The sequence below is a fragment of the Petaurus breviceps genome, unplaced genomic scaffold, assembly GCF_028583685.1.
Source record: "Petaurus breviceps papuanus isolate PSGF00001 unplaced genomic scaffold, PetGlider_PUasm1.0 90919, whole genome shotgun sequence".
In the NCBI taxonomy this organism is placed as follows: domain Eukaryota; kingdom Metazoa; phylum Chordata; class Mammalia; order Diprotodontia; family Petauridae; genus Petaurus; species Petaurus breviceps.
The window spans coordinates 3,125,418-3,143,990 of NW_027187378.1; the positions used below are offsets into that span (position 1 = coordinate 3,125,418).

The 18,573-nt window shown below is 40.1% G+C and overlaps 1 protein-coding gene across 3 annotated transcripts in view; it reads left to right on the top strand.

The window, feature by feature from the left end:
• Positions 1-350: 350 nt before the first annotated feature.
• Positions 351-18,573, top strand: part of BTBD3 (BTB domain containing 3) — a 46,205-nt gene continuing 27,982 nt past the window's right edge. The window contains exon 1 of one of the 3 annotated variants that reach the window (XM_069075425.1): positions 351-500. The gene's annotated coding sequence lies outside the window, so the exon portion shown is untranslated. Of the gene's footprint in view, positions 501-744; positions 3,510-18,573 lie in introns of those variants that run through there. The other 2 variants (XM_069075424.1, XM_069075426.1) reach the window with 2 other exon arrangements.

Sequence of the window (18,573 nt, forward strand, 5' to 3'; positions counted from 1 at the left end):
TCTTTGTCTTCCCCAGAACCTAACACAATGCCTGCGGTGCAGCAAGCGCTGCTTCGTAACTGTCCGTGGAAGGAAGGGTGAATGAATGAACAATGGGCCTTTGGGTACAAAGGTACCAAGTGTTTGACCCGGGCTGGGGATGCTCCGTCCACTGCTCGCCTTCATCCTCTTCTCGGTCTCAGCCTTCCTCGGGTTCACACTCTGCTGCGAGAGCAGCATCACCTCCCTCCTACCCTCACTCTCTCCGCCCCCGGCCCGACCCGGGACCTGGGAGACCCAACAAAGGCAAGCACCGGGTGACGGCCCCGGCCGGGACTGCGCACGCTCCGCGTCTCCTCTCCCCGGGAAGCCCGGGCGGTAGCACCGCCTCGGCCGCGCGCCTCGCCTCGCGCCCTCGCCGGAGCGTGCCCTGCGTGCGGGTGCACGCGGACCCCCGCTGGGCGCTTTCTGCCTAACTGCCCTGGTCCTCGCTCCGAGACGGCCCTCGGACCCGACGTACGGTGAGTGGCGCCGAGTGGGCACTGGCGTGGGCAGCCGCGAGGGGGGCGGGGCGGGGAGAAGGCGTTCCTCGCGAGTGGAGCGGGCTGGACGATGGCGGCTGCACACACGCCCTCCCAGTCCGTAGGGGACCTACGGCCGTGGGGTGCGGGCCCGGGCGCGGAGAGCAAGAGCGGCCGAAGGGGCGGGGGCGGCCGAGCATCTCCTGGAGCTTCTGGCGGGGAGGAGGAGGAGAGAGAAGGGGGAAGGGGCCGCTTCCTGGACGCTGGTGGGGCGCGGGGGCAGCCAGGGTGCGGGGTCCTGCAGGGAAGCACCCCCAAGGGGCGCCCTGCACCTCGGTTGACCCTCCCATCCCCCCACCGCGGATGTTGAGAGAGAGAGCAAACTTTGCATTAAGTGAGGTTGAACTCCGTCCCAGAGTATCCCAGAGTTATCCTCTCTCGTGCCGAAGGGGAACAGCCATAGCTTAAGTTCCCTTGCTCGCTGTGGGGGGTCCCGGGACTTTGGGGAGACGGTGGGACTGGCCCGTGCCTTGTTGCGCTTTGTGATCACAACCCCTAGTGCCCAGCCTGGTGCTACAGGGCAGAGGTGCTTAAAGATACTCATTCCAGACGACAGTCTTGGCAGCTCATCCCGGCCTCCTGCCTGGAATGCTCTCCCTCATCCCCGCCTCCTGGCTTCCTTAAGTTCCAGCCAACCTCCTACTTCTACAGGAAGCCTTTCCTAATCTCTCTTAATGCCCCTGCCTTCTCTCTGCTGATTATCTCCAGGGTGTGTATGCGTGTGTTGTAGGTACTTGCATGTTTATATTTGTGTGTGTGTGTGTGTGTGTGCGCGCGCGCGCGTGTATTTGCTTAGATGTCTGCATGTATTTGCATATTGCAATACCTATTTGTATACGTGCGTGTATATGTACATGTGCACATATATGTGTATTCGTATGTGTACATATACATGATGCCTAATATATACCAGCATGTATATATACAAATCCGGGCATGTTTGTATATAAGAACATATACTTTCTTTTTTCTTTATTTTTTGGTTCATTAGTTGTTTCCAACTCATTCCGACCCCATGTGGAGTCTTCTTGGCAAAGATACTAGAGTGGTTTGCCATTTCCTTCTCCAGCTAATTTTATAGATGAGGAAACTGAGGTAAACAGGGTTAAGTGACTTGCCCAGGGTCACACAGCAAGTAAGTACCTGAGGTTGAATTTGAACTCAGGTCTTCACCACCCGTCTGTGATGTATATAGACCTATGTGCAAATTTGTATGTGCATATGGTTGGTGGTTGGTTGTTTGTTGTCTGTTCTCAAAGAGGACTGAAATGATATCTCTATGTTATAGTCAAGCTACAGTGTGTCAGACTGTGGTTGATTAGACAAATATGAGCTCCTAATGTTCTACCACAGGTCCGACACAAATAGTCCAATACGAATATTTGCGGTGAATTCTCTATATTTGCGCATCTCATGTTTGCTTTGACCTGCCTCAATTCTGCTTTGCTCAAAGAACACAGCACCTTCTCTGATGTGGGCACACCATGTTGAACGGTCCTGCCAGTGTCTCCCTGTACACTACAGTGTCACACAATCAGTTCCTAAGAGAGACTTTGAGAGTGTCCTTGTATTGCTTCTTCTGACCACCATGTAAACTATTGCCCTGTGTGAGTTCTCCATAAAATAGGCTTTTTGGCAAGTGTACATTTTGCATTTGAACAGTGTGGCCAGCCCATTGGAGCTGTGCTCTCTGAAGCAGAGTTTTGAATGCTAGGCAGTTTAGTTTGAGTAAGGATCTTGTGTCTGGCACCTTATCCTGCCAGGTGATCTTCAGAATCTTCCTAAGACAATTCAAATGGAAGCGATTCACTTTACCTGGCATGGTGCTGGTAGACTGTCCAGGTTTTCAAGCGTACAACGATGAGGTCAGCAAATGGCTCTGTAGACCTCCATATGTGTATATACATGTATGAGGCAGCTAGGTGGCTCAGTGGATAGAGCGCTGGCCCTGGAATCAGAAAGACCAATATCTTTGCCAAGAAAACCCCAAATGGGGTCACAAAGATTTGGGCACAACTGAATGACATGTTCATGTGTATGTCTGTACATTCATCTAGACACATTCATGTATGCTTGTATATTTATGCGAATATACACTTACATTTATATGTATACACCATGTACATGATGTCTGTTTGTATGAGTGCACACATGTATATGTACACATGTTTACATCTATTTGTACAGGTGCACATCTGTATATGCATATCTATATATCTATTTGTATAGGTATATATCTGTTCACGTGCATACGTTTATATGCATATATATGTCTTTGTAGGCATATACCCATATGCCTATATACCTCGTTTGTATATTGATCTGTCTGTTTATCAATGTCTAATTTGTATATGCTAATCTCTTATATTAGACTGCAAACTCCTAAAGAACAGGGAATGATTTTTGCTTTTACACCCCCAGCAGTTAGTACACTACTTGGCGCAGAGTTGAGGCTTAATAGATGCTTCTTGACTGTTCTGTTGTCATAAGTCCTTCCCAGTGGATGAATTTGACTGACATCCTCCAAGAGGAAATATAACATATGAGGCAAATGTTTGAGTGTACAGATTGGAGAGTTAGAGAAACTCTCACATATATTGGAAATTATCATTAAAAATAACTGTAGCACTCTGGGCAGGCAGCTAGATAGTGCAGTAGATAGAGCAGAATTAGGGTTAGCGTTAGTGCTGGAGTTCAAATCAGGCCTTAGACACTTACCAGCTATGTCACCCTGGGCAAGTCACTTAAGCCAGTTTCCTCAATTTCTTCATCTGTAAAATGAGCTGGAGAAGGAAATGGCGAACTACTCCAGTATCTTTGCCAAGAAAATCCCAGATGGGGTCAGAAAGAGTCTCACATGTCTGAAAATGATTGAATAACTAATAAACTAACATGCTGCTCAGAGAGGTGATTCCTAATGAATAATATTGGAAGTATTTTAAAGTAAAGGTAAGAGCAACCAGTTAAAATTAAGGGTAAATTAGTCTCCAGCTTCTTAGAGGTTTCTTCTCTAACAAAGTGGCAAAGTAATACCACCTTTATCTAGGAACAGCTCTAGTTATTGACAATATAGTTTTTTTGGCAAGTGTAAGCTTTGCATTCAAAAAATGTAGTCAGTCTATCAGAGCTGTGCTCTCTGAAGTAGAGATTGAATGCTTGGCAGTTTAGTTTGAGTAAGGACTTCAGTGTGTGGTACCTTATCCTGCTAGGTGATCTTCAGAATCTTCCTAAGACAATTCAAATGGAAATGATTCAGTTAGGAACCCAGAAGGAAGAACCTTTCCCCCCCCCCATATGTCCTTAAAAAAGAAATAAAAACCTCAGAAGAGCCAACATGTTACAAAGACCATACTAGAATATACTCTATTCATAGGAGAGATTCCTTTCTTATTTAGAACTTACTTTTCCTTCCAATACAGCTCTGGTTTATAGAATCATTAGAGTTAGAAGGTACCAAACAACAAATTAGAAGTGGCCCCTGCTGGAGACAGGCATAGTAATAACAGAAAGAAATGGTAGTTATCCTGACAAGGGAAAAGACAGGAAAATGAAATCACTCAGAATCTTAGCAGCCTGGACCATTTAGTGGAGGGGCAGTTCAGAAATGTTGGAAGACAATACTATATTCCAGCATTGTACATACTGATGTCCATAGTCATTACCCTGAGAGATCAAGAAAAAGGTTATGTTCCATATTAACAATTTATGAAAAGAAGGAAGTATGCCAAATGCTTTAGAAAAAAATGAAAATAATGGTTGAAATTAATTTTCTCAAGCTTCTGGAAAATTCTTATATCTCAAAATTCAAGTTTAAGAGTTCATATCCTTGCAATAAATAAAGCATATTGGTTTTTGTGACTCATAAAACTATAGTTTTTTAGAGGTGGAAAGCACTTCAAATGATTAATTTACTAAAAAACTCTTTATTTTACAGATGAGGCCCAGAGATACAGTTTAACATACCAAGGTCACATAACTAGCCACTACTGGAACCCAAATCTCCTGCTTCACTTTAGTCCAGTGATTTTCCCATTATTATAGCATATTATTTGTACCAAATAACATATTTTTTTCATAGAAAAAAACTTATAAATCTTAGATTCTCAAGTAAAAGTCTATTACCATATTGTGTATGGGTTGTTATCTATACCAGTGGAGGGAGAACCCATATTAATAAGATCATGGATTTTGATGCATTGAAGTATAGCTGAACTGTTCTTCACTAAAGTCTCATTCTATTGCCACATTGTGTTGTGGAGGTAATGCTAGATTCTTGAAGCCTCTGCCATGGAATACAAATTCTGGCAAGACAATGTTGCCTCATATTCCACTGAAAATTATTGTGGCTCTTTTCTCTCCTCTTCAATTCATATATCCCAGATTCTTTCTGTTACTATGTCTACAGTCACCCTTGTCTCATAATAAGGTTATCTTTCTCTTTGCCAAGGCAGACCCCTCTACGTTCATAAGTGATCTCATTCTCTTCCAGCAAATTGTCCTGTTTATCACCCCCACTCTGTTACTTAATTTTCAATCTCTTTGTCTACTGGCTACTTCCATACTGCCTGTGAATATGCCCATGTCACGCTCAAGGATCCATCCAATCCTATTAGCTGTCATCCCATAGCTCTCCTGTCTTTTGTGGCTACAATTTTTGAGAAGGCCATTTATAATAGTTGCCTCTACTTCCTTTCCTTTCAGTCCCTTAATTCTTTATACTCTGACTTCTGACCACATCATTCATCCGAGATGAATTTTAGAGTTACTATCAATCTCTTAATTGCTAAACTTAATGGCCTTTTCTCAGTCCTCACTTTTCTCGACCTTTCTGCAGCTTCTGACACAGTTACCCCCTTCTAGGTTTTTATGACTCTACTCTCTCCTGGATCTCTTGCCTACCTGTTCCTTTTTAGTCTCCTTTGTGGATCTTCAACTCACTCTTAGGTTGCACTCACTCTGGGTATCCCTCAGGGTTCTGTCCTGAGTTACCTTATCTTCTCCCTCTATATTATTATTTCACTTGGAGATCTCATCAGTGATCTCATAGATTGAATTATCTCTGTGCTGGTGAATCTCAAATCTACTTATTTAGCCTTCTTTACCTCTTCTATTGACCTCTAGTCTTTAATCTTCAACTACCTATTGAACATTTAGAACAAGATATCTCATAGACATCTTAATCTCAACATATCCTCAATTGAACTCATTATCTTTCTTCCCAAACTGCTTTCTTTTCAACTTTAATGTTATTGTCCAGGGTACCCAGTCTCCCAGGCTTAAAACCTAGATATCATTCTCACCCTTCCTCTCCATATCCAATCATTTGACAAGACTTGTGGAATTAACCTTTGTTTCATTCTCTTCTCTCCTCTGATACTGCCACTACCCTGGTGCAGGCCCTTATCACCTCATGCCTGGACTGTTGTAATAGGCTGCTGTTTGGTCTCCCTGCTACAAGTCTCCCTACTCCAGTCGATCTTCCACACAGCTGCCAAAGAGTTCTTCATATCTGTCCATGTCACCCTTCTATTCAAGAAACTCCAGTGGCTTAATTAATCAAATATAAAATCCCCTATTTGGTGTTCAGTGCCCATCAAACCTTCCTTACTTTCCCCTCCTCCCCCACCTCTTTCCAGTCCTTTTGATCCTTACAACCCTCCCCTCTGCATATACTCTGTGTTGATCGCTTTAGCATTTTGCCTCTTCTGTTCTAGTCTCAGAAAAGAAGGTATTTCTTATTTTTGTTAATGTTATATCCTATATTTGTGTCCTTTATTCCATCTTCTCTGATTTTTAGGAAGTTGTCAATCCCCTTTCTCTAATTTTTGAGATCCCCTTATCCTCCAGTGCCTTCCCTCATGCCTACAAATATGGCCAGATCTGAACCCATCTTCTCAAGCTATAATCATCTCCCTCTCTCCTCCCTTTCCCAGGGTGATAACTATGTGCCAGGCTCTGTGTTTCTCTTAAGGATACAGATGCAAAACAAATGACTTTGTCTTAAAGCAACTCCATTTGAATAAGGGAAGGCAGCATAAATTGGGGAATGGGGTTTAGGGAAGGGTGTTTTGGTATCCTCATAGGGATAGTGAGTAGAACCATAAAGTAATTGTTTGGCATACACTTTGTAGAGGGAATGGTAGTGTTGATTTGACTTCTCTTTACAGATTAAAAAGTATATGGGAGTACTCATGCTTTAGTATGGTCAGAAGATTGGCAAGGTAAGGCATGATTGAGGGTATGTGACTGGATAGGACAGGCTTTCACCAATCAAGACAACAGTTTTACAGTGGGAGTACCCAGTTGGAATGGCTGAGCTCTCTAGAGCATCGGGATCCCCTTTGCAGCGGGGGAGTAGCAGTATCAGCAGGGTGGCCTGGCAAGAAGGTATCCAGAATGTATCTCAGCAGCTTCCATGGGATCAACTTTTATTCTCTATGCAGATGACTCCCAAATCTTCATCTCTATCCCTTCTCTCTTCTCTTGAGCTCTAGTCTTACGTTACCATCTGCCTGCTTAACTTCTCCACCTGAATGGCCCATAAACATTTCATACTCAGTATACACAAAATAACTCATTCTTCCCTAAAGCCAACTCTTTATAACTTTCTTTTTTTTTTTTTTTTTTTTGTCGTCCAGGTTCACAAACTAGAATTTGTCATCTTTTTACTCACTATATTTAGGTTGTATGAACTAAGTGATATGAATTCATCAAGAACAGCACAGTGGTTCTTTACCATTTCCATGTTACCTCTTCCTCATTTTTAGTCTGTGCTTGCTGGTCTAAAGATCATTCTTCTTAAAAGAGAAAACAGAAGCAAAGTAAGAGGTAGGTAGTTCAGCCTTCTCTCCAGAGTCAGTTATTTATGGATATCTGTGGCTCTCTGGAATGTTGGACTTAGAGTGAGGAAGATCTAAGATAGAATCCTGCATCAGATACATACTTAATTTTCTGTTTCCTTATCTGAAAAATGGGCATATTTAATAATAGTATGCTGGCAAATACCAGCTAATACTATTATCTTGTCTACCTTAAATAGTCATCTTATTACTGGTTTGATCTTTTTCCCAATATAGTTGGTTATATAGGACTGGACCTATGATTCTATTCATATAGGGAACTCCTCCCACCAAAGAAGATTCATACCTTCCCTGTAATTTAGAGTCTCTAGACTGCTTTATTCTACCAAGTTCTTTTGAATAAACAATTCTCCAGTAGTTTAGAATTTTTTTAAACACTGAGCTTCTGTATTTGTTTCTAGGTCTTGGTTAGCAACTCTTTTCCAATAATCAACTTAGATGTATGTGTGTGTGCTTGTGTGTTTATCAAATATGAGATCATTTAAGTACTACTTTGTAGTATAGTTGTAGAACTGATAGCACCAGTATAATTTTCTTCCTACTTTTTTATTATATCTTTTGGCATTCTTGACCTTTTTTTTCCAAATGAATTTTGTTATTGTATAATTATATGAAGTATGTCCTTAGTAATTTGATTTCCATGGTATTAAATCTGCAGAGTAATTTGGAGAGTATTGTCATTTGTATTTCATTGGCATGATGTAGTCCAGCCGTGAAAAATCAGTATTTAAGTCTTGTTTATTATAAAATTGTTTTGTAGTTGTATTTATATGAGTCTTAGTTGTGTATTAGGTTACACTCAATTTATCCAATGTTTGACAAAGCATTTCATATTCTTGTGGACAAATAGAAGAGATACGGACTAGACAATAGTCCAATTAAGTATACTATGAACTGGCACAGTGACTGGACCTAAAAAGTAGTCCTTAATGGATTAATGTCAATTCTGTAAGAATTTGTTAAGCTCTTCCTTGTGCAGGGCATTATGCACAGGGCCAGCAGTCCAAATACTAAAATGAAAACAAAAAGCCCCATCCCATCAAGGAGGTGATATTCTGCTGGAGGGATGTGGCATTTGAACAGATAAATGCAATATAATTTGAGGACAGAAATAGCAATAACATCTAGGGGTATCAGGAAAGATTCCCATAGGATATGGCATTTGAATTAAACCTTGAAAGAAATTAGGGATTCTAAGAGGTAGCAGTGAGGTAGGAGTGCATGACAGGCATTTGGGAAAGTCTGGGCAGAGAAGGCACAGGAGTTGTGAAGATGAGGCGCTGGATTCACAGAATAGCAAACTGTCCAGTTTGGATGGGAGCAAAGTGTACCACTGGGAAGTAGGCCTGGAGAGGGAGGCTGGAGCGAGACACTGAGGAACGTCACATGCTAAGGAGCTTGCATTTTATTCTTTAAGCAGTGGGAAAGGGGAAGGGAACAAGCTTTTAAGAAGACTTACTGGTGTCTTAGTAACTGTCTTCAAGTATTTGAAGAGTTGTCATCTAGAAGAATTGGACTTGTTCTGCTTGGTCCATGGATGTGAATTGCCTAGAGGCAGATTCAGGCTCGAGGTAGAGGTTTCCTAACACAAAGAAGTCTATATATTGAAGAACAATTGATTTACTTTGTTAGACATTTCCTCCTGGGAGGTCCTACACAAATGAAATAGGTCCTTTCAAGTTGTGATTTTTTGTGTTTGAACTTTCTTGTTTTCCCACCAAATGACTGCATACTACACATTCTGCACTAGATGTGAAGGTATGAATTGATATCGAATTGGAGAGGCCTGAGTTGCATCATTGTTTCTTAAGGTAAAGATGTTTTTTGCCTGTTTTCAAAGAACTGCCTACTGTACAATGCAGCAGAGTAGTAAGGGGTCATCACGACCAAGCATTATAGAAGCTTTATCTAGACTCTGCAAATCATTGATCCTGGTACATGTCTTTGACAGTTTCAAAATGTAGGAAACCTCAGTCGTTTTTCAAGCCCCTAGAATAGAACAGTGTGTCTCATTCTGCTTCAGACTGTCTTTTTTCTGTACAGACTAACCATAAGAATTGTATTAGTATATCTGCTCTAAAATTCAAGATCAGTAAAATACTTCAAATATAAAGAAGTGTAAATTATGCTGTTGTAAAATCTTTAGTAAAAAAATTTCACCAATTTGAGTACTCTCTGTGTAAGATACATTTAAACAGGCAAAAATTATCTGTTCCTAGGTGACTTTTGAACCCTCTCTTCTTTTTTTTTTTTTAAGTTAGGGTAATTATAAGGTGGTGATAGTTTAAAATAACAAGGAAAAGAACATCTGGCCCCAAACTAAACTATAAATTTTCTCCTTCTTAAAAAGAAACTCAATGCAAAAACAAAACAAAACTCCTTCATAGACAAATTAGTCATATATCTTTGCTGGATCTCTAGGACATTGTTAATAAGTGGATTAGGATTTTAGTTTTAAAATATTTGGTGAATTTTTAAAGACTTTTAGACTTTGTCATGTAACTAATGATCAAAACTCTATAAGCTAGTTTTAATTTAAAGTTAGAGGTATGTCCGCCATGAAACTTTGGTCATCTTTTATGTGTGATATGTTAGATATTATTACTTTTGCCTTTATGGTCATCTCTCAATTTATGCAATAGATGCGTTTCAGAAAACTTGGCTGTAGAGTGATTTTCATAAAACCATTTTCCTGTTACATCACAGAATTACCTTTTGACCCTTTTGACTCGTAACCAGGATATTTATGCAGACATTCAGTCAAAATGAGATGAGGCACATCCCTTGCTTTTGATGAAAACACCACCTGTGCTCCTTTAGCATTTAGTTCTTGCACAAGATATATTATGCAGTCTCTTATCACCTCATTCCTGGCTTATTCTCTCCTTGTTGGTCTCCCTGCCTCAAGTGTCTCCCCATTTCAGTTTGTCCTCCATTGAACTGCAAAAGTGATCTTCCTTAGACCCAGATCTAATCATGTCATTCCCCTTCTCAGTAAATTTCAGTGGCTGCCTATTCCAGGATTAAATATAAAATCCTCTGTTTGGCATTTAAAGACCTTCACAACCTGACATCTTTGTCCTTTTCTGATCTTATACTTTATTCCCTTCCACACAGTCTTTTAATCCAAGGACACTGACCTTGTTTTTCTTGTACATTATACTCCCAACTTTTGAATCTGGCTGTCTACTATGCATGTAATAATTCTTTCTCTTCACCTCCAACTCCTGGCTTCCCCAGCTTCAAAACTCCATTCAAGTCTAACCTTTCACAAATAGCCTTTCACATTCCTCCCCAATGCCCATGGCTCCTTTCTTGTTATCTTGTATGTAAATTGTTGTTTCCATGTTGTTTCCTGTATTAGAATTTGAGCTCTTTGAAGGCAAAGACTGTTTTTACCATTTTCTGTATCCCCAGTGCTTAGTGGAGTTTTTGGCACATAAGTACTGAGGATAAAAAGGAGAGGCCAAAGACAATCCCTCCCTCAAGGAGCTTACAACCTGTGGGGGAGACAATGTGCAAACAGCCATGTACAAAGCAAGCTCAGTACGGGATGGGTAAAGAATGCTGGACAGGGAAGGCACTAGAGCTGAGAAATGGGTTTTAGTTGGGACTTAAAGGAAGCCAAGGAGGTCAGTGATTAGTGGAGGAATGAGGGTTCCAAGCGTGGAGTTCAGTCAGAGAAAATGTCTAGAGCTGAAAGATGGGGTGCGTTGTTCTTGGAACAACCAGGAGACCAGGGTCACTGGATTGGAGTACATGTTGAAGAGTATATAAGGAAAACAGAAAAGGTAGGAGGAGGCTAGGCTATATAAAAGACTTTGAATGCCTGACAGAGCTTTTTGTATTAGCTACTGGAAGCAAAAGGAAGCCACTGGACATAACCGAGTGTGGGTGTGGGTGTGTGTTACTTGATCAGACCTGCCTTATAGTGGCTGGACTGAAGATGGATTGGATTAGGGAGAGACTTGAGGCAGGCTGACCTACCAGCAGGCTATTGTAATAGCCATGGCATGAGGTGACGATGCCGCCAGGGTGGTGACATTGTCAGAGGAGAGAAGGGGGCATATTTTTGAGATGTTGCTAGTATGATTGACAGGCCTTGGCAGTAGACTGGCTGGGAGTGGAGGGGGGTGAGAGAGCGAGGAATGCAGGCTCACTCTTAGGTTGTGAGCCTGTAACTTAGTCACTAGGAGGAAATTGTTACCCTTTACAATAATAGGGAAGGTAGGATGTCTAGAGGGAAAGATAAAGAGTTCTGTTTTGGACATACTGAATTTCAGGTATCATTGAACATTCATTTTGAAAGGCAGTTGTAGATGTGAGATTGGAAGTCAGCAAAGAGGCTGGGGCAGGATAGGTAGATTTTAGAATTATCAGCATAGAGAGAGTAGTTAAATCCATGGGAGCTGATGAGATCACCAAGTGAAGTAGTATAGAGGGAGAAGAGGATCCAGGACAGAACCCTGAAGAACACCTGTTGTTACAGGGTTTGATCTGGAAAGAGGATCTAGCCAAGGATCTAGAGATAGAGTAGTGTTCTGAAAAACCAAGAGAAGAGAGTGACAGTGTCAAGGAGGAGAGAATGAGCAGCAGTGTTAAAGGCTTCAGAGAGGTCTGGGAGAAGGAGAATTGAGGAAAGGCCATTGGATTTGGCAGTGAAGAGATCATTAGGAACTGTGGGGGAGCAATTTTGGTAGAATGATAAGGTCAGAAGCCAGATTGTAAAGGGTTAAGAGGAGAACGAAAGGTGAGAACGTAGAGGTACCTGTCATAGGGGACCTTTTTGAAGAGTTTAATTAGAAGGGGCAGAAGAGGAATGAGATGATAGCAGGGAGAGAAGGGTCAAGTATGGATTTTTTCAGGATAGGGAGAGACACAGGCATGCTTATAAGCAATAGGAAATGAAAGAGAGAGATTGAAAGGAAAGAGTGAGGGTGACAGAGGGGGCTATCTGTTGGAAGAGGCAGGATGGAATGGAATTACTTGAACAAGTAGAATGGTTGGCTTTGGTAAGGAGTGAGGCCGCTTCAGTCTGGGGTGGAGGAGAAAGAAGAAGGCACCTGAGTGATAAAACTGAGGAAGAGGAGAGAAGGGGGTGTATGCCGCCATTGGCCCCAGTTTTTTCTGTAAAATTGGAGGCATAGATCTCAGCTGAGAATGAGGGGAGAGGAACCCATGGGAGGTTTGAGGAGGGATGAGAGGACTTGGAAGATCCACTGCAGAGTGGGATAGTGAGTTGGATAAGGGAGTAAGATTGCCTAGCATCAGTGAGGGTCCAGTTTAGGTCATATAACATAAATTTGTAGTGGACTCAGAACTGTTGCTTGATTTTCTCCATCCTTGTTCAGTAGCAGATGTGTAGGAATGAAATCAACACACAGTGAGGCTTGGCTGTGTGTCATTGGCAATATGATATGCAAGGTAAGTGATTCAAGACAGGAGGATAGCATAGAGTTGAATCGGTTCACCAAGGAGTCAAATTGAGGAGGAGAGAGAGAGAGAGAGACAGAGAGAGCGACAGAGAGAGAGAGAGAGCTAGTGGATTATAGCTGGATTGGGAAGCCTAGGTGGTACAGTGGATAGAGCCCTGGGCCTAGAGTCAGGAAAACCTGAGTTAAGATTTGGCCTTAGACATTACATATGTGTCCCTGGTCAAGTCACTTAACCCTGTTTGCCCCAATTTTATCATCTGTAAAATGAGCTGGAGAAGGAAATGACAAACTACTCCCATATCTTTGCCAAGAAAACTACAAATGGGATCACAAAGAGTTAGACACAACAAACAACAACAAAGGGATTTCAGAATTCTTGAACATGGAAGTTGTACATTTGTGGATGATGGCAAGATTGAAGATATTATCTTTGTGTGTGACAGAGGTGGGGTAAAGGAGTAGATAGTAGAACCAATTGGTTGGAGTATTTGAGGAAGAATCTATGTCCACTGAAGTAACTCAGTATGAGAGCAGGAGAAGAAATTGTAAACCATTGAATTCATTGAGGAAGGAAGGGGAGTGACATACATAGACCAAATTACTTTTCAAAACAACTAACATTAATTTTCTATTTTTGTCATCTTTACCAATTTTTCTGGATGTGAAGTAGAACATCAAAGTTGGTTTGATTTGCATTTCTTTCATAATACAGTGATTTGGAGAAATCTTATATATACTTATTAGAAGTTTGCAATTCTTTTGAGAATCTTTGAAAAACTTCTCAACAGAAGAAACGCAGCTATTAACAACCATATGAAAATAGGTTTCAAATCACTAATAATATAAATACAAATTAGAACAGATCTTGTGGTTTTATCTCACACGAATGAAAATAAATAAAGACAGAAATGATCAATGTTGGAGGTACTAAGGAAATACAGGCACATTAATGCACTGTTGGTAGAGCCATGATTTGTTCTAAATGTTTTGGAATCATGTGAGATAAATTACTGGCTGGACCATAGCCTACACACACACACACACACACACACACACACACACACACACACACACACACACACACACACACACACACACACACACACTTGTATAAGAGGGAAAGGGGATAAGAGGAGGGGACAGTAATAAAAGGGAGGGCAAATTAAGAGAGGCAATGGATGGAGGCAAAACAGACTTTTTGAGGAGGGACAGGATAAAGGGAGATGGAGAAAGATAAACAGAGAGGAATAGGATGGAGGGAAATACACAGTAATCATGACTGAATGTTGATGAGATGAGCTTGCCCATGAAATGGAGGTGGATAGCAGAACAGATTAGAAACTGGACTCCAACAATATGTTGTTTTTACAAGAGACACTTGAAACAGAAAGATATGTAGAGGTAAAATAAGGACAGGATCAGAACCTATTATGTTTCAGCTAAAGTAAAAAAGGCAGGGGTAGTAATCATCTGAAATAAAGCAAAAGCAAAAATAGACCTAATTTAAAGGGATAATCAGGGAAACTGCATTTTGTTAAAAGATACTTTGGACAGTGAAGTAATATAAAAAAAATTTTTTTGCCCCAAGGTTCTCTGATAAGGCCTCATTTCTCAAATACATAGGGAACTGAGTCAGATTTTTAAAAATAAGAGCCATTCCCCAATTGATAAATTGTCAAGGGAAATGAACAGGCATTTTTCAGAAGAAATGAAAGTTATTTATAGTCACATGGAAAAATGCTTTAAATCACTCTTTATTAGAGAAGGACAAATTAAAACAGTTCTAGGTACTACCATACACCTCTTAGAAAGGACAAATGCTGGAAGGGATGAGGGAAAATAGGTATACTAATGACTTGGAGTGAAGTGGTCAGCTCTTCTGGAGAACAATTTGGAATTGTGCCCAAAGGGCTATAAAACTGTGCATGACCTTTGACCTAGCAATACCACTGTGTGCATCCCAAAGAGATCAGAGGACAAAGGAAATGAACCTATGTGTACTGAAATATTTATAGCAACTCTTTGTGGTGGCAAAAAATTGGAAATTGAGGGGATGTCCATCAATTGGAAAGTGGCTAAACAACGTGTAGCACATGTTTGATACATTACTATTATTCTGTAAGAAATGATGAGAAGGATAGTTTCAAGAAAACATGGGAAGATCTATATGAACTCATGCAAAGTGAAGTGAGAAGAACCAGTACGTAGTAACAGTAATATTGTAATGATGATCAAGCCTGAAAGACTTGAAGACCTGAAAGGCTACTCTGATCAATATAGTGATCCAAGACAATTCTGAAAGACTCTTGATGAAAATGCTGTTTACTCCAGAGAAAGAAGTGATGAGCTCAATGCAAAGTGAAGTATAATTTCTTCTTTATTTTTTGTTTTTCTTGCTTTTTTTTTGATATAGCTAATATAGAAATATATTTTGCATGACTTGTGTAGTTAATGTATTGCTTGCTTTCTCAGTGGGTAGGGGAAGGGCAGTAGGGAGTAAATTTGGAACTCAAATATATATATACATATGAAATAGAAGGGAAAAGGATGACCTTGAAGTCTGAACCCTATTGAATGACAATATTGTATCACATCCGTCTTTGAAATATCTCGCCACTTAAAGACATTAGCTTGCTTGAATATATTTATTTTAAGATAAAGCCAGAAATATTTGCATGATCCTGTAGCTACTATGGAAATAATTGCTGTGATAGTCAGGAAGTTTGTTTTACTGGATATATAATAGAGGATCAATAAATAAAAAAATATTGAAGATGGTGGTGGATCTCTTTTTAAAATATATAAAACTAAAATTTGGTACTTACATACAATGATTATTTACTTTTGTCTTTGGATTTTACCAATTTTATTTTTAAAGTTTCTCAGGGTTCTCATATGTTTTATTTTTATTCATTATTTTGAAGTAATTGATGAGTAAGAGTGATATTGCCCTGTCATTGAAGCTTATATTCCTGCATTTATAGATAGCTACAGCTTCTGCATATGCTGAAATAAAATTTCAGTAGCATGACATTATAAAATACAGCCAAGCTCTAAGTTTGCTTTTTCTTTGAAACTTCCAATTAGGATAAAATCTGTGGTTTAGTTATATGAATAATGGTTAGTGTGAAAGTACCATATTTAAAATCCATTTGATCCAGAGTCTTGAGTGGTAAATTATATTGTCATGGGTTGAATTAAGGATCTTTAGGTGAAAGAATATCCTTTCATTATGAACTATTATTATTTTCTTCTATTATGATCACTTATGAAAATAGCTCAATTTGAAAACGTAGTTTGTTTTCATAGAACTTAGAATCATCCTTTAGTAAAGTCATATTCTGATGCTTCATTAAGGTATGAATTTGACCATGGATTCTTGAAAGTCCTGATAGTAGTAAACACATCTTCCCAAACTAGGAAGTATGGACTATGTCTCTCTGAGGACCAAATTTATAATCAAATCACATGTCTATTAAGTGCTTACTATGTGCCAAAGGTTGTGCTAAGCTCTAGGGATACAGAGAGAGGCAAGGATCTCTCAAGGATCTTACGGTCTAATGAAGGAGAAAACATGCAAACAGATATAGACAATGCAAGATTACATGGAAGATAAATAAGAAATTAACAGAGGGAGGGCATTAGAATTAAGAGAAATTGGGGAAAGCTTCTAGTAAAAGATGGGATTTTATTTGGAACTTAAGGAAGCCAAGGAGGTCAGTATTTCAAGTGGAGGAGGGAGTCTTCCAGGCATGGGGGACAGGTAGATAACATTCTTGGGGCAAAGAGATGGGGTGTCTTGTTCATGGATCACCCAGGAGATCAATGTCATAGAACCAAAGAGTACGTTTTGGAGAGAAAGGTATAAGAAACTTGGAAAGGTAGGAGGGTCAGACAGAACATTGATGTGGAGATGGAACGAACTTACAAAGTACTTTTCAAATCTTAAAGTACTATACAAATGCCGGTTATTATCAAAATTTGAAATATTGATTCAAATTAACCTGGATTTTAAGTTATCTCCTCCATGAAGCTATCAGCAATACTTATCCCCCAGCTGAAATGGCATCCCATTTCCTCTGAACTCTAATTAGCATTTCATGTTTAGCACAGTTATGTACTCATTATATCTTAGCTTGTACTACACAGTTATTTGTAACTATGTCTTGTCTCCCTTACTGTGTAAATTCAGTCACATAATGGTGTGTTTCTTTCTCATCTATCTCCCTCAGCACCTAGGACAGTACCTTGAACATAATTCAAAACAATTTGAGTACTCTTCCCCCATAAACCGTCCACGGAGAGTCTACCCCAAATGTTGGGCACCTACCTTTAGACCTCAGTATTATGTGGGCATCAATGAAGCATACTGACTGTGCTATATAATCAGTCCACTTCCTTACAATTATCAAGCACTTAAATGATTTTTAAAATGAAGAAATTTTGGACATTAAAATGTAACAGGACAGGTTTGGGGCCAGCAAAATCATCGATTTTTGAGTTGTTGGTTTTTTTTTTTACTTAAAATTATCTTAAAAAACTAACAGAAAAAAGCAACAACATAGCAGTCATAAATATCAGGCTTTGACCAAATCCTCCCAAGATCTAGGAACCAGATTTGTTTATTAAGTAAGCCAGATTAGCACCAAGTATAGTGGCACACCTGTAAATCCATATTATTGGGGGACGCTGAGAATGGTGAATCATTTGAGCTCAGGATTTTTGAGTTGCAGAAAAACAAAAATGACCAATTGGATGTCTACACTAAGACTGGCACCAATATAGTTGTGATAATTGTAAACTTTACATTGTTTGATGTTATAGTTATAATAATAGCATTCAAATATGGAGTCACTTAGGCTTGAGTGTCCATGAAGCATATAGGCAAAAACAAAGTTTGTTTCTACTCTTTTGATTTATATTAACACTGTGTCAGGCAGATAATACTCATAGCTTTTGAGTGAGGAAAACTCTCACTACTTAAACCTCCCTTGAGCCTAGTACTGATTGATAAGTGACCCCAGAAATTTCTCTGTCATATCGGGGTTTGGTTACAGATATCCTTCCCACATCTGGTACCCATTACCTGTTTTCAGTCATGCCCATTCTTAGGTTATATAATTTTGCCACCTGACCCACAATTTTGAATGTTTCTTTCCCCACACATCCCCTTCCCCTTGTGCTGGGCCTACAAGTGGCACCAATGCAATATTCACAACACCAATGGTCACTATAAATATGCTGGCATAGTGCTTGATCACAAAATATAACAGACTTACCACATAGAAGACAGAAGCAAAACATCTATTCAGACACCAGAAAACTGAATCCCCAAACCAGTAAGCTAATTCATAGTAGCAAAGAAGTTAAACCATAACAGCACAGAGCCACAGCATACTTTTGCCTTTCCACAAACCAACATTTACTCACAAGCCTGTCTCCCTCAAATGCTTCTTTTCCTCCCTCCAGTCTAGCTACTCTGACTCCCAGCTTCCTGTGGGCTCCATCCTTCAGCAAACTCCTCCCATTACAGGCTCCATGGGATTACATTCAGCCTATTAAGGGGCAGGGTATATCTTCAAAGCAGGAAGGTCTTAAAATTCCCTTAGGCTTATTAAGGGTCAGGGAAGATCTTCAAATTCCTATTACCATTACAGCTGGGTGATTTTCTTGCATCACTGGGGACAAACCTCTGTTTATATTGCTATATAGTGTGTA